Below are 17,139 nucleotides of genomic sequence, written 5' to 3' on the forward strand. Positions count from 1 at the left end.
TAACTACCCTTTAAATAGCTAAGATGCATGCCTGGGCCACTGTCAGAAACTTTGGGGCCCTGCAATGGCAGGGCTATGGCGTTGTGATCAACTTGTCAGTTTTGGAGAGTTTTCTAAACCGGGCAGGCAGTTTTGACCCAGACAGCACAAGTGCGCAGTAATTGTGTTTACTACTACTGTAAGATGTTAAGCAAGCAGTACCTATGTTACAGTTGCTTTCATTTTATCATTATATTCAGTTGCATGCCATGTGATGGAATATATGGACTCAGTGGTATCAGGGCCGGATTTCTACTTGGGGCGCCCCAAGGCCGCCCCCATTCGGCACCCCCCCACCTCTGCCGCGAAAGCGCCTAACTTGCCCTTGCGCGAACAAACCCCCCCCCGTGACCGCTAATGCGCATGCGCAAGCGCCTAACTTAGAACTCCCATACGGAGCAGTGGGGAGATGTCCCCATTGCTCCGTATGGGAGCAAAATGTTAAAATTTGCTTGCGACGGGGCGGCATGCCGCCCCTGTGTATGTGCCGCCCTAGGCCCGGGCCTTTGTGGCCTCGCCACAAATCCGGGCCTGAGTGGTATAAGTGGCATACAGTCATAGAAACAATGTTGAACTCGTAAATCTCATCAAGCCATACTTACACAAGCGTATGTCAATGATCTGTTCTTTCTATTCAAGAAGATCTTATGTGATGCCTACAATTCAGCAGCAGACTGGTGGGTGTTTGGGCTTGTCCTGTGCAAAATGGCCACTGGAAGGTCACCTTTTTATGAAGGCCATGAAGTATAGGAATCTTGCCATTCGGTACATGAATACCAGCCCAGCTATACAGAATTGCCAAAGCTATTTTAGCCAAAGCTATTTGAAGGGGTTGTTCACCTTCTAAATACTTTTTTCAGTTCAGGTGTTTTCACATAGTAAACCAAATATAAAGATGTATTTGCACTGCTTGCTATTTTTGTTTTTGATGGTTTTTCTAAACTTGAAGTTTAAAGGTTAAAGGAGACATATTGTGTTATACACATCTTCCAGTATAATATGCCCCCTTCTTTAAATTGTACAGTGCTCCAGATAAACAATGTTTTTTTAATTTTTTTTATCTACTATAAACATGATCAGACTAATGTTGCTGCCATGCCAGATTTTCTCCTTCCAGTGTCCTGGCTGAATTGAGGGCTGGGCATGGTAGTAACGGGAGAGTCAAAACTATGTAGCAGCAGCCCAAGCCACACCTAAGCTCCTACCTGTGTCTCACTGCTCACTGGTTGGATAAGCACTGCAACATCAGTAGTGGGACTAGGACAGAGCAAAGCAGTCAGCAGAGAGGATGGGCTGGTGACAAATATAGCCTGCCATCCCCTGCAACCCACCTCTGGGGTAATTGTTTGGGCCAAACCCGCCCAACAAACAAATCCAGTTGATTTTGGGCCAACTCCAGCATCACTACTACAGGTACTTGCATCAAAATGCACCCTTCACACTTCCCTATAGTGACGCCTTCTGTTCAAATCAGGTGCTGCTGCCCCTATTGAAGCAGGGGAACTCTTCAGTTACTCCAATACCAGGCTGTAGCTCCAAGGTTGCCTCAGCGCCCTGTGTCATTAGGCGTAGCACACTTTTGTCAAAAGTATAGTGCACACAGCAGGCAGATTTAGGAAATATTTAGCGCATCAGTGCCTGATTTGCTGACAACGCAACTGTACATCACAATTATTTCAATGAAATTGCACGTTTGCATCTGCAATGACATTGGGGGGTACTAATGGTTAGGTACCCTAAGTGATTGTAATGAAAATGAAAAAAGGGGTAAATCTGCACAACCACACAATAAACCAGTAGCAATACATTTTTGCAGTCTAGATTAATCAGACATGAAAGAACTGGTACGTGATGATAAGCAAAAGATCTGACAACTTGAAAATGCACAAGTCTAGGATCCATGTTGTGTAAACTGCACCGAATTTCAGTGTAATCACCCAGCCAAGGCCATGTAGCATTCTATTCCAAGGAAAAATGTACCCCCTATTCTGACATAAACTCATTAAATTGGGCTTATGTAGAAAACATCCCTACACACTATCTGGACTGTTTTATGTTTATATAGACATACTTGATTCCACATATTGAAGGAAACCATGATATTCCTCTTTGTGTTTACTGCCTGTGTGTTTGCCAGTCCAAGAATGTCACTGTAACGCAACCACATTGTACAGGGATAGTTTCTGGGACTTAAATGCATCACTTTACAATGGAAAAAGGTGAGGGAGGGCATTGCATTACATACTCTCAGTATAAGGGATCTTGTAACATGGCTCATTGGAGTTGTCATTGTGTCCTTTAATCTTTGGAATCAGGTATGTGTGTGTAAAAAAAAATACATTTATATTTATATGTGGAAGTTCAAATAAAGCCCAAATAAATTAGTTCATATAAAGAAGGGAGTACATTTACCATTCTGAATACCTTCTATGCAAGAATTCAGAACACCTTAATTCTACATTAAGAATTATGACTCCATTCCAATGCATGAACAATGGTACATGTATAGTTGTCTGTACATATTTATGCCTAGTATGTTATGCTATTCTGGTCTTGGTACTTCAGCATTAAAGCTTATAAGTGGCAAATACAAGTTTTCAGAATTGATTTGGTTCAGATATAAACATCAATACTAATGAATTATGCATTGTATATCAACAAAGGCCTGTAGAGACAGCCAATGAAAATTCATCAGCTAACTATACATTCAATGCACCAAATACTAGTGCAAACAGAACACGTCTGTGTTAGTTAAGCCACTCGCAAGACAAAAAGCATATGAAAATAGTATTTTCAAAATTTAGCTTCACTGTACATTTTGGATTTTATATATTAAAGGGAACCTGTCAGACATAAAAATGCTGTAAATTTCTTTGCAAATTAAATTACATGAAAACCAAAATTTTTTTTTTTATTATTAATTAATGAATTAATACATCCACACCTGTCATAAATGTATTTAAAAATTTGAGCTGTCAATCATATATTGTCTGCCCTGCCTCTATGTCTAAGGAATAGAGACAGGGCTGTCAAGTATATACACTTTCCATTTAGCACTTCCTAGATGTCACTGCACTTCTCCCCTCCCTCCTTACAGTCCATAATTGAGCAGTCAGTGCATGGGCATTAGGTCCCTTATTCTGGCGCATTCACAAGATTTTGGGGTAAAACACAGCTTGCCTTAATAACAGTGTCCAGTAAAATGGCACCTGTTGCTGTGACAGAGAATTCCAAAAACAGAACAAAATTAAAATAATTTATATAGTGCAGGTAAAGTTTATTTTGCTCAACTAACATGATAGAAAGGGATTTGGAATTATATCTTGTGGTGACAGGCCATGCAGGATTAAGACATACAGTCTCGTTTTGTAATTAAACACTAGTGATTTTCTTGTTGTTTCGCAAATTTTACGGGACAGATTTGCTCATCATTATAACACACAGGGGCACATTTACTAACCCACGAATGGGCCGAATTTGTCCGATTGCGTTTTTTTCGTAATGATCGGTATTTTGCGATTTTTACGGAAAATTGTCGCAACTTTTTCGTTACCAATACGATTTGCGCGAAAAAAACGCGAGTTTTTCGTAGCCATTCCGAAAGTTGTGCAAAATCTGGCGATTTTTTCGTAGCGTTAAAACTTGCGTGAAAAGTCGCGATTTTTTCGTAGCGTTAAAACTTGTGCGAAACATCGCGCCTTTTAAGTTTTAGCGCGACTTTTCGCGCAAGTTTTAACGCTACGAAAAAATCGCCAGATTTTGCGCAACTTTCGGAATGGCTACGAAAAACTCGCATTTTTTCGCGCAAATCGTATTGGTAACGAAAAAGTCACGATAATTTCCGAAAAGTTGTTAAGTCGCCGAAAAAATCGCAAAAAATACGAAAAAGTCGCAAAATGTTCGTTTTCCAATCAGAATTTTTCCAATTCGGTTGGAATTCGTGTCTTAGTAAATCAGCCCCACAGTGTTGTGTTTTCAAATACGACTGTAGTATATTATAAAGGAGTTGTTCACTTTGAATTCACTTTTAGAATGATAGAGAGTGATATTCTGAGAAAATTGGCAACTGGCCTGTAGCTCTTAGCAGATATATAGTTGGACCACTGAATAGAATGATAAGTAATAATAAGTAAAAATTGTAGTCTAATAGATCTATAGAGCTTCATGGGTCAATGGCCCCTATTTTAAAGCTTGAAAGAGTGAAAAAAATAATTCAAAAACTATTACAAATAAAAAATGAAGACCCACTAAAAAACTGGCTATACTAAAAGTTGGCTTGTTTCTCCGCTCTCCTGCAGTGGTGTTCTGCATTCCACCGCAGGGAAGTACAAAATGCATCCAATTCTTCCATAAGAAAACGCCACCGCAGGGGAGTGCAGGAACAAACATTAGTCAGTACATGCCCTTAGTGATGCTGCAATACAAGTGCAGGCAAACAATTATACCTATAACCATTTGCTACAATCAATCCCGATATAAAAAAAAGAAATCAGTAGCTAAGGAAAAATAATTAGCTCCTTCTGGAGGCGACGCTGACAATGTACAGACATGGTTATCAAGCTCTACAACTATTCCTAGTAGTCTAAAAACCTCTATATATTAGACATCAGCCTGTGAGCAGAAGTCCTTTTATCATCCTGCATAAATTCTTGTTTTTTCCAGCCATGGCAAAGGCAGATGTCTGCTGAGAATTTCTTGCTACATCTCAGATAATACAAGTTGAATAATGCATTGCACTGCATCTTCTTTAATTAAAGAGACCACTCTAGCCTTCTGACTATAAAACGAGTCAAGGCCCAGTCATGCTCATCAGTTAGGGCATGCATCAACAGATTTATTATCTTACATAGTAGCATCTGTATATAAAGAATGTACAACAGTCTACTAAACTGGACGTTTAAAGGAACAGTATAGCCAAAACAGTAAATCTGTGCTTGCTATACTGAAAACCTCTGTCATACAAAATAGGACACTTGTTGCCAAGAAACATATTATTTGTAGAAACTTGGTAAACAGATACAACTTTAAGGTTAAAAAAGTAAAAATATTTTAATTACATTTAAAGCAAAATGAACACAGAATTATCTATAAAGAGATTACCTGTTATCTGATATACTACTCGCAGTCCATGTTTTGTTGACCACAACTCTCTGTACACCATATTTTGGCCAGAAACAACAACTATTTAGCAAAATCTAAGTAGATGACAGCAACACAACTGTCCAGCTTACAAGTAAGTTTGTTTAAGATGATCGGTCCTTCATAAAACCATACTGCCTGCTAATGATAATGCCAATCTCCAGGAACCTATCCACCTCTCCACCCCCATTTCCCCCCTACTATGCCCAGATCCAAATGTAACCTATATTCCACAGTGTTTCTCAATGCTCACTTACACCTGTCTAGCTTACCATTTCCTCTTACCCATACCCAATGTGTACCAGTGTGTCCCAGTTGACCTATTAGGTTACCTGAGAGCCAGCTTGTTGGATTTTGTTTCAGTTCTTGAATATTTGGTTAGTAGTGTTATTGCAAGACAATAATATGAAGCAGTATATACAAAATAACACTGCCATTTTGACTAACACAATGATTTTCCATTACAGTATATTTGTTTGAATGATATGTAAAATCTTAACATCTAATGTAAAAGAAAAGAAATAGCTTTTTGTTCAGTAGCTCTCTTGTCTGGAGTTTCAACAGCCACTGTACTTGTGTAGCCACAAGGCAGCGGTTTGAGACTGAGTGAGACTGGAATATGAATAGGAGAGGGCTTAAATAGATAAGTAATAAAATATAACAAAACCAAAAGTACTCAAAGTACTATCTTATGTAATATTTGGCAAATATGCTGTGCTTATTATGAATTTATGAAGGTTTATGGAGGAAATAAAGTAAAATGATTCAAGGAAGCATATCAAACATAAATGGATCAGTGCTGCGGAATATGTTGGTGCTTTATAAATACTGTGTTAATAATGTTAATAATATTGCATTTTTATAAGCTGGATTTTTTTCATAAAAGCAATCCTGTCATTCCTAAATTTAAAAAGGGATTGCGATCTCAGCAGTTACAGGCCAGTAAGTTTGACATCCATGGTGGGCAAGTTATTTGAAGACTTGTTAAGTGATCACAGAGGGTGTTTGTTATTGGTACATTCTCTACTTGGAGTAAGGTCCTAATTGGAGTCCCTCAGGATTCTGTATTGTGTCCACTTTTAGTTAACTTGTTCATTAATAACTTGGGGGAGGGTATTATAAGTAATGTATCAGTGTTTGCAGATGACACAAAACTTTGCAGCCCAATTAATTATATTCAGGATGTTAATCAATTCTATCCAGCGCTGGAAGGCCCCATCTAGAATATGCCATGCAGTTTTGGTCTCCAGTGCTCAAATGGGATATTGAGTTAGAGAGGGTCCAGAGAAGCTGGTAAGAGGTATGGAAAGTCTCAGTTATGGGGAAAGACTAGTCAAGTTGTGGTTGCGTACACTGAAGTGTATAATATAATAATCTCTCTAATGTTTTATTTACCTGTAGGTTCCTCCAACAGAAACGAGGGCACCCGTTCTGAATATTCAGAAAGGATTTTTTACTGTGAGAGCTGTGAAGTTGTGGAATTCCCTCCCCGAATTAGTTGTGCTGGCTGATACATTAGATACCTTCAAGAAGGGGTTAGATGGCTTTTCAGCAAGTGAGGAAATACAGGGTTTCGGGAGTTGATCCATGGACTGGTCCGATTGTCCAGAGTCAGGAAGGATTTTTTTTTTCCTGCTCTGTGCCTAATTAGAAAGGCTTCAGAAGGTGTTTTGCCTTCCTCTGGATCAACTAGCAGTAAGGCAGGTTATATATAGGCATAAAAGATTGAACTTGATGGACGTGTGCCTTTTCAACCTAACTTTCAGTGTTACTATATTTGTTTCCAGTCATTACAATTTTGATACTTATAGGTTGATTAAGCCAGAGAAAGATAAAAGTCTTTACAAAATGTAAAAAACATACAGTGTAAAACATTATACATTATTTCTAGGCCAATTTCTTCCACCATGAAATCTTGAGTAGGTCATCAAGGCCAGCATGCTTTCCATTTTGAATAACATTTTCACATTATGACAATGACAGACATATTTAAGTGTGGTCAGATAAAGATGGAGGTTTAGGTCTCTCAGCATCATTTCCTGCTTTAACCTGTCTGAGTATTCTACATTAAGCAAGAAAATATAACATTTCCTGGTCCACTTTCCAGTATAAGGTCAACCTAAGAGACGGTTGTAATAAAAAATAAAAGGTAGTAATATAGATTATGAAAGGATGGAGACTTAAGGGAGATGTTTTTTAACCACAATGCAGTATTTTCCCCAGCAGGACAGCATGTTGACGTAAGTATATGTCATACATAGGGGTTTTTTTTGCGCAACTGTGGCCAATTTAGCAGCCTCACAAAAGCACTTAAATTACCCCTATAATCTAGGGATAAATAATGAGCTAAACTGGTACAGGTAATATGAAGAAAGGAAGAGTTTTTTTCTCCACACTCCTTGAAACAGAGTCCTGCATCAGATCTGATACCTGTGGAATATTGTGGTTGGATTCTGGGTGGAAAAGACTTCATTTCTTTAGACAGACATTCTGAAAATGATATAAAACCTTATATCTAATGACAGTATATATATGCAGTATATATATATATATATGTGTGTGTGTATGCCCAGCTTTAGAAACATTAGAATTCTGTCACGGTCGGCACCCAAATGCCAGAACAAATGCTAAGCACCCTGGTCTAGGCTCGTGCTTCGCCAGTAGTGTGACCGCCTTTGGCTTCGGGAGGAGCCCTCAGCTACTCAGATGCCACCTGGACTTAAACGAGAGATGCAGGGCAGGAGTTCTGGCCAGCAATGGGGCACGACAGTATAAAAAGTCTTAAGGCCAACGGTCACGGTACAGACAGGAGTTAGAAGATACGAAGTCAGACAGACCGGGTCGAGGCAGGTGGAAATCGAGGAACGTCGGGCAGGCAAGGGTCACACCGGATAATCAGTCAGAAGGATTAAGCAGAATCAGTAATCAAAAACAGGCACGGGTCAGGATACAGGTATTCAGAATAGTCAAAGCCAGGCAGGGTCAAAACAGGAATCAGGAACAAGTAGACGTTTAAAGCACAGATATAGGCACCAGAAATAAACCTATCACGGGCAAAGAAGCATTCCAGAAAACCCCTTTAAATACCCCTTTAATTTTTCAAATTTGGCGCCATTGCGCGCTGACGTCACGCGCCAGCGTGCCTGCGCCTTTAAATAGCCGACGTGCGCGGCGCGCGCGCATTAGGAAGGAGCCGGCTAGAGGAGCGGCTCGGCAGGCGTCCCTGCCGATGGTGCGGCGGGCGTCCCCGCCGCACCAAAGGTAATTTTATTACATTACCCCCCTTTCTAGGGGGGGCCACCGGACCCCCAGGTTTCCCAGGAAACTTTAAATGGAACCGCCTTCTGAGGCGGTCAGCCTTAATGTCCTTAACTGAGACCCAGGAGTTCTCCTCAGGGCCAAAGCCCCTCCACCTGGTTAAATACTGCAGCTTACCCCGCACAATGCGGGAGTCGAGGAACTCCTGGATCTCATATTCTGGCTGCCCCTCTACCAGTACCGGGAGAGGAACAGACAAATGTCGAACACCAGCAGCAGGCTTTAACAGGGAAACATGAAAAGAGTTGGAAATTTTGAAATTAGCAGGTAACCTTAAACGAACTGATGAAGAATTAATTATGGAAATGATGGGATACGGACCAGTGAACCTGGGACCAAGTTTGGGAGAGGGAACTTTCAGCTTGATATTCTTGGTAGACAACCACACTAAGTCCCCCACCTTGTACTGAGGTGCCTCTCTACGGGATCTATCAGCAGCCTTTTTCTGAGCAGAGGAAGCTGCTGATAGAGAGTCGTGAACCCGGGACCAAATATCAGAAAACTGTTTCACAGAAGAATTAGCAGAGGGTACTGAAGAAGCAGAACCTGAAAAGGAAAAGGCTTTGGGATGCAATCCATAAACTATGAAAAAAGGAGATTCCCCAGAGGAAGAATGAGTAGCATTATTGTATGCGAACTCTGCCCAAGGCAAGAGTTCGGACCACGAGGACTGGTTATCTGAGACATAACACCTCAGATATTGCTCAAGGGATTGGTTCACCCTCTCGGTTTGACCATTAGTCTGGGGATGGTAGGCAGAAGAAAAGGACAATTCAGTACCAACTAAGGAACAGAAAGCACGCCAGAATTTAGAAACAAATTGAACCCCCCTATCAGAAACAATATTTACTGGAAAGCCATGTAACTTAAAAATGTGCGAAATGAACAGATCAGCCAAGGTTTTAGCGGAAGGGAGGTGTGGGAGGGAAATGAAATGGCCCATCTTACTAAACCTGTCTACCACCACCCAAATCACAGTTTTCCCTTGAGATGGGGGCAAATCAACAATAAAATCCATGGAAATATGGGTCCACGGTTCTACAGGAATGGGTAATGGATTTAGCAGACCCTGGGATAAACTATGAGAGGATTTAGACCTTTGACAAATCGGACAAGAATTAACAAAGTTTTTAACATCTAATTTGAATGAAGGCCACCAAACATGACGAGACAGCAGAGCAATGGTCTTAGCAATACCTGGATGACCTGCCATTTTGGAATCGTGTACCTCCCTCAATACTTGCTCCCTAAACACTTCAGGTACAAACCATCTATTAGAAGGAGTATCCACAGGAGCTGCAGATTGTAAAGGGGTCAGTAAGGAAGAGAGATCAGACTCTAAAGTTGCCACAATTAGGTCTTTAGGAATAATGGGAGAACACTCTCTGGAGTCCGAAGGGATAGATTCAAAACTCCTAGAAAGAGCATCCGCTTTAATATTTTTGGATCCTGGTCTAAATGTAAGGGAAAAATTAAATCTAGAAAAGAATAGAGCCCATCGGGCTTGCCTAGGATTAAGGCGTTTAGCGGACTCTATGTATAGCAAATTTTTATGGTCTGTAAAGACCATCACGGGATACTTTGCACCTTCAAGAAGGTGCCGCCATTCCTCAAAGGCCCATTTGACGGCCAACAACTCCCTGTTCCCAATGTCATAATTCACCTCTGCGGGTGAAAATTTCTTGGAAAAGAAGGCACAGGGGTGCATCTTGTTGGTCGTCGGATGCCTTTGAGAAAGGACTGCCCCTGCTCCCACCTCCGAGGCATCTACTTCAACAATGAAAGGTAAGGCAGTATCAGGATGGCGAAGGATAGGGGCAGATACGAATTCCTTTTTAAGAAATTCGAATGCATGAACTGCCTTGGAGGACCATAAACTTGGATCTGCACCCTTCTTGGTTAAATCAGTGAGGGGGGCCACAATTAAAGAGAAGTTCTTAATAAATTGACGATAATAATTTGCAAACCCCAAAAACCTCTGCAGTGCACGCAAGGACAAAGGCTGAGCCCATTCAAGAATGGCCTTAACATTCACAGAATCCATTGCCAACCCCTCATCGGATATGACAAAACCTAGGAATTGGACAGAAGGAACCTCAAAAATAAATTTTTCAAGTTTAGCATAGAGATTATTCCTTCTTAGCCTCAATAAAACTTCCCGGACATGATTAAGATGATCAGACTGGTTAGAAGAAAAAATTAGAATGTCATCTAGGTAGACCACTACAAATAATCCTAATAGGTCCCGGAAAATATCATTTACAAACTCCTGAAAAACTGCAGGTGCGTTACAAAGGCCAAAAGGCATAACAAGGTACTCATAGTGGCCGTCCCTGGTGTTAAAGGCAGTCTTCCATTCATCCCCCACTCTGATACGGATGAGATTATAAGCTCCTCTAAGATCAAGTTTGGTAAAAATTTTTGCATTCCTAACCTGGTCAAATAATTCAGAGATCAGAGGAAGGGGGTAACGATTCTTTACGGTGATCTTGTTCAGACCTCTATAATCAATACAAGGGCGTAGACTACCGTCTTTCTTACCTACAAAAAAAAACCCTGCCCCGGCAGGAGAACTAGAGGGTCTAATAAAACCTCTTTGTAAATTTTCATTAATGTATTCTTTCATTGCCTGGGCCTCCGGCAAGGAAAGAGGATAAGTTCGACCACGAGGAGGGGTAGAGCCAGGGATAAGGTCAATTGGGCAGTCATACTGCCTATGTGGGGGTAATGTTTCTGCAGCTTTTGTGGAAAACACATCGGAATATTCAGAATAAGCTGCAGGTAAATCCTCTAGTGAGGTAGTTGCTACTACCAAAGGAGTACAGACCCCCCCACAATTAGAACCCCACTGAACAATCTCCCCAGATACCCAATCAATAAGGGGATTATGGGCCCGGAGCCATGGCAACCCCAAAATGAGAGGCGAAGAAGCGCCTTCAATGAGGAAAAAAGCTATCTCCTCACAATGATGATTGTTAACACACATAGATAACAACATAGACTTCTTGGAGACTATACCTGACCCTAGGGGTCTCTTATCCACTGCTAAAACTCTCAGGGGGGTACTTAGAGGTATTAGAGGAATATGAAGTTTAGCTGCAAAGGCAGCATCCAGGAAATTACCCTCCGCCCCTGAATCCACGAAAGCAGATAATTTAATAGAGCCCTTAGGCCAGGTCAGTTCGACCGGAATCAAGATCCTAGAGGCAGATAGGGGAGAGGAAACACCTGCACCCAAATGGAGCTCCCCTTCTCCATTTAGGCTTGGGAGTTTCCCGGCCTCTTAGGACATTGATTTAAGAAATGACCTTTCTCCCCACAGTATAAACACAACCCTTGGGAACGCCTGCGAACCTTTTCCTCAGAAGATAAGCGGGAAACGCCCAATTGCATGGGTTCCTCCTGAGGCAAAGGTACGGAGGGACCAGGACATTCAAAGTTAGACACAGCTTTAGAAGAGCTGGAAAAATTAGAACGAAAAGAGGTATTCCTCTCACCCCTTCTTTCCCTCTGTCTCCTATCTACCTGGATGGCTAAAGACATGAGGTCATCCAGGTTGGAAGATAGGGGATAGTTGACTAGACTATCCTTGATAGAATCAGACAAGCCTATACGAAACTGACTGCACAAGGCCATGTCATTCCAGCCAGTCTCCACTGCCCACCGACGGAATTCGGTGCAATACACCTCTACATCCCGTTTCCCCTACGAATCGCGGCGTCGGCAGTGGATGCACGATCCGGGTCATCGTAGAGAATCGCCATGGAGTCAAAGAATTTGTCTAAGGAAGAACGGGCAGGGTCAGCGGTGGGCAATCTGAGGGCCCAAATTTGAGGGTCACCTTGAAGGAGGGTCATTACAAACCTTACTCTTTCCTCATCAGTAGAGAAAGAATGAGGGAAGAAACTAAGGTATAGCTTACAAGCCTCTTTAAATATAAAAAATTTAGATCGGTCCCCACAGAATTTATCGGGGAAGGCAATCTTAGGTTCTTGGGGCCTAAAGGTGTTACCCCACATGGAAGTAGAACCTACCGGAGGAGAAGATACAGGACTGGACTGCAGAGGAGACTCCAGTTTACGGGTCAGATTGTGGAAACCCTGCAGAAGATAGTTTTGTTTCTGCTCTTGTTCCTCTAGGCGTTGAAGTAAGGTGGTCAGCAACACTTCAGTGGTAGATGGAGCAGCAGCAGCTTCGTGACCATTGTCTTCCATTTTTTGTGGCCCGTGATAATGTCACGGTCGGCACCCAAATGCCAGAACAAATGCTAAGCACCCTGGTCTAGGCTCGTGCTTCGCCAGTAGTGTGACCGCCTTTGGCTTCGGGAGGAGCCCTCAGCTACTCAGATGCCACCTGGACTTAAACGAGAGATGCAGGGCAGGAGTTCTGGCCAGCAATGGGGCACGACAGTATAAAAAGTCTTAAGGCCAACGGTCACGGTACAGACAGGAGTTAGAAGATACGAAGTCAGACAGACCGGGTCGAGGCAGGCGGAAATCGAGGAGCGTCGGGCAGGCAAGGGTCACACCGGATAATCAGTCAGAAGGATTAAGCAGAATCAGTAATCAAAAACAGGCACGGGTCAGGATACAGGTATTCAGAATAGTCAAAGCCAGGCAGGGTCAAAACAGGAATCAGGAACAAGTAGACGTTTAAAGCACAGATATAGGCACCAGAAATAAACCTATCACGGGCAAAGAAGCATTCCAGAAAACCCCTTTAAATACCCCTTTAATTTTTCAAATTTGGCGCCATTGCGCGCTGACGTCACGCGCCAGCGTGCCTGCGCCTTTAAATAGCCGACGTGCGCGGCGCGCGCGCATTAGGAAGGAGCCGGCTAGAGGAGCGGCTCGGCAGGCGTCCCTGCCGATGGTGCGGCGGGCGTCCCCGCCGCACCAAAGGTAATTTTATTACAAATTATTTTACTGTACCTTGGTGAAAGCCTCTCACTAACCAGTTTTTCTTTCCTTGGGTGTATCCTGATGACCCGTATAAGAGTGTGGAGGCATAGGTAGAGCTTTACAACATTACACTTATTTATGATTGTAGGAATTCACTATTTACAGAGAGACCCAAATACAGAGACACCCATGGCACCTTTACAGAGATGTTTAACTCTCATATCATTTCTCCTAAGCTTTCTCAGTGGCACCCCCTAACTTTTTGATTTCTACTTCCTGACCAGAGACCTCACTCTCAGCCAATCCTCTTTTCTTTAGGTGATGAGATATCAATTACAACACCTGTTTTTCACATTTAAATGTTTTATCCATTTACCCATTAACAGGACAGGGTTGGAGAATCTGTTATTTTGATGAGTTTACTTTGGTCAAGTGGTCAGCACTTTACCACAGGCTAAATTTATGTAGAGTATTCAGTTAAAGGTAATTAAAAATTAGTCCCAACCTTCTTTTGCCTCTCAAATTATGTAAATAGTATAAAACATCTATTGAAATCTAAGGCCATGTAATAAATCTGCAAATTAAGGTTTTTTTTTTGCAAATTTTTGGCCTGTTCTCAAGGTTTCAGAATGTTTCCTTTTGCAGATATCAAACACTATCCCTAGAATGCACCATTATAACTCTGTTGCCTTTTTATCCTATGGGTTGTTCCAGCCGGTTAATTATTTTGTATTTTCATTACCAATATCTCCCATGATAGATTAGCTTCAGTTTTTTCAGGAAAGATATTATATATATATATATATAAACGTGGGTTGTCTGCAATTGTATTTAAAGGACAACTGAAGTCTAAAAAAGAATATGGCTAGAAATGTTTAACAATGTGTTTTGAGCCCTTGTACCAGCCCAAAGTCACCAACGCTCTATAGAAATAAAGCCCTGTGCCCCTGAAAATGCCCACAGTAGCTCTCCATCTTTTGCCCTGCCCAACTACTGCACATGCTCAGTCTGCTCTTGGCTGATGTCAGTGACCTCAGCTTAGGGATCGACCCACAATATTTTTCTTTACTATGCCGGCTTGCTCTAGTCACTGCCTGGTCACTATTAAACATGCATACAAGCCATCCAATCACAGTCCTGTCTGGCTGCTCCCTAAAAAACTCCAGTCCTGCTCTGGCACATTGAGCTTGGAGCGAGACTTTAGCTGAATCCTTATTGTGTGACTTTTCTTTCCACCTTGTTAGAAAGGATGGAAACATTAACAGAACTTAGAGAAACTGAATTCTGTGCAATTATTTTAAAACATAAAAATAGGTTGATTCTATTACTTATATACCATAGAGTGAAACAACATATACCGCTCCCACATAGGGGACAAACATAACAAAAAACACAACTTATTGTATACAAAGCAAAGTCAATGGAGATTCCTTCACTGACCGTTTATTATATAGAGAACACAAGCTATGACTAAAGTTTCAGTCACTTTGCTTATACAAAACAGTCCATCTGGGAATAAATTGCTCCATTGCAAAGGTTTTTCTGTTAGCGGTATATTGATTTGCATAGCATCTTATGATCTCCCCCATGTCCAATGTACAGAGCATTATTGGCTTTAGTTGTGGGGATACAAAACAATAACCTCTCAAAGTGTTTATGAAGCAGTTGCATTGGGGTTTGTGTGCATTACACACGGGGAGAGGCCAAACTGTGCCAGTAGGTGTATAGGCAGCACAACATGATATGTACAGGGGAACCGCTGCATAAACACTATGTTCCTTCCCAGACATGCTGATTTGCATATGCAAATTGACTGACAATGAGTTCAGAGTTTGGGCTCTCACTATTATAAATAGGCGTATAGGTGTATAAAACCCCCAGTCTGCTCAGCAAACTCTTGCTTTGAAAAGTGTTTTGGTTGAGTTATAACTCTCAGCTTGGCCTAAATGGCAATGTAAGTTATTTGTAGAATCATCCAGAAGCTTTTTCTGTTTAGAAAGTACAGTAGTTTTCTGCTAGATTGAGGAAAGTATGTACATAATGTGCTACAATCCAATGTGTATAATAGGGCAGCACTAGTTTATATGTACCTGTATCCATGATACACCTGTGCCAATGGGATCATTTGGCCAGTATCATTTATGGGAATCCCTCTAGTACTTTATAGAGGTTGAAAAAAAAAATATTGATGCAAAAGAATTGACCAATGAGAATGCTAATAAGGTTCCCAGCACCATATCAGCCATTTTGATATTGTCTTAAATATAGAGATAATTATGTCATTTATCCCTTCATTATATGGCACAGGAATCAGACATGGGGATAAAGGGACAGACTTGTCAGTGCTGGGAAACTGTGCTTATTGCTCCCAACTCCAATTGCAGGAACAGAGAACAGGGAGTCAGATTTACACAGATCAGCTGGGATTCTCATTGAAGGAAAATATTCTCACCCTGCTCAGATCCATGCTGGAGAGAACTCACATTTGTTACATCAGCTCATCGTGAGCTTTATGTAACAAATATTTTCTTTAGCCTTTTCCCCATGTTTATTATTTCATTTACATGCTATAACAACAAATTAAATATCAATGCAAACAGAGAGCATGGGAAAATATAACCACTCTTTGGAAATCATATCTGGGATCTGTCATTATAAGGTCAGCAGTATGGAATATCGCACATATACTGCATATTTACCAACATAGGGTTGTACCTCACATATGTATAGCTTCAAAAACACAACTAGCCAGAAATAAAATTAGCTTAGAATTCTACTAAAAACGTGGCGCCATGGCTGCAAAGCAAATACTGCAGGTATAAGGGATCTTTACATAATTTGGATCTCTATACCTTAAGGGGCACATTTACTAACCCACGAACGGGCCGAATGCGGCCGATTGCGTTTTTTTCGTAATGATCGGTATTTTGTGATTTTTCGGAAAATTGTTGCGACTTTTTCGTAGCCATTCCGAAAGTTGCGCAAAATCTGGCGATTTTTTCGTAGCGTTAAAACTTGCGCGAAAAGTCGCGACTTTTTCGCAGCTTTCGCGCCGGGTACGTAACATTCGGATTCATTCAAGCTTCAGTATGGTGACTTTTCTTGGGCCAGGTTGGAACTGCAGGGTGCCATTGAGTCCTATGGGAGGCTTCCAAAATCATGCAAAGTCTGAAAGTTTCGCCCGCCGCTTATGAGCGCTCAATACGAAAAAGTCACGACAAGATACAAGTGAATCGTAATGGCTACGAAAAACTCGTGTTTTTTCGCGCAAATCGTATTGGTAACGGAAAAGTCGAGATAATTTCCGAAAAGTCGTAAAGGTGCCGAAAAAATCGCAAAAAATACGAAAAAGTCGCAAAATGTTCGTTTTCCAATCGGAATTTTTCCAATTCGGATTCGGATTCATGGGTTAGTAAATGTGCCCCTAAGTCTACTAAAAAACATACTCTATAAACCCTATTAAACCCTTTGCCTCCAAGAAGGATTAGCCATTTCTTAGTTTGGATCATGTACAAGGCACAGTTTTTTACAGAGAAAAAGGAAATAATCTTTAAAAATTTGAATTATTAGATTATAATGCAGAAGATGGCTTTCCTGTAATTCAGAACTTTCTGCATTATAGGTCTCCAGATAATGGATCCCATTGGATTATTAAAAAACATAAAAATTATATATGGGATCAGTTATTCAGAGACCCAGAAGTCTCTACTTTACGCGAGGGCCATCTCAAGTTCATTTTAAG

Source organism: Xenopus tropicalis, chromosome 5 (genome assembly GCF_000004195.4).
Source record: "Xenopus tropicalis strain Nigerian chromosome 5, UCB_Xtro_10.0, whole genome shotgun sequence".
Taxonomy (NCBI): domain Eukaryota; kingdom Metazoa; phylum Chordata; class Amphibia; order Anura; family Pipidae; genus Xenopus; species Xenopus tropicalis.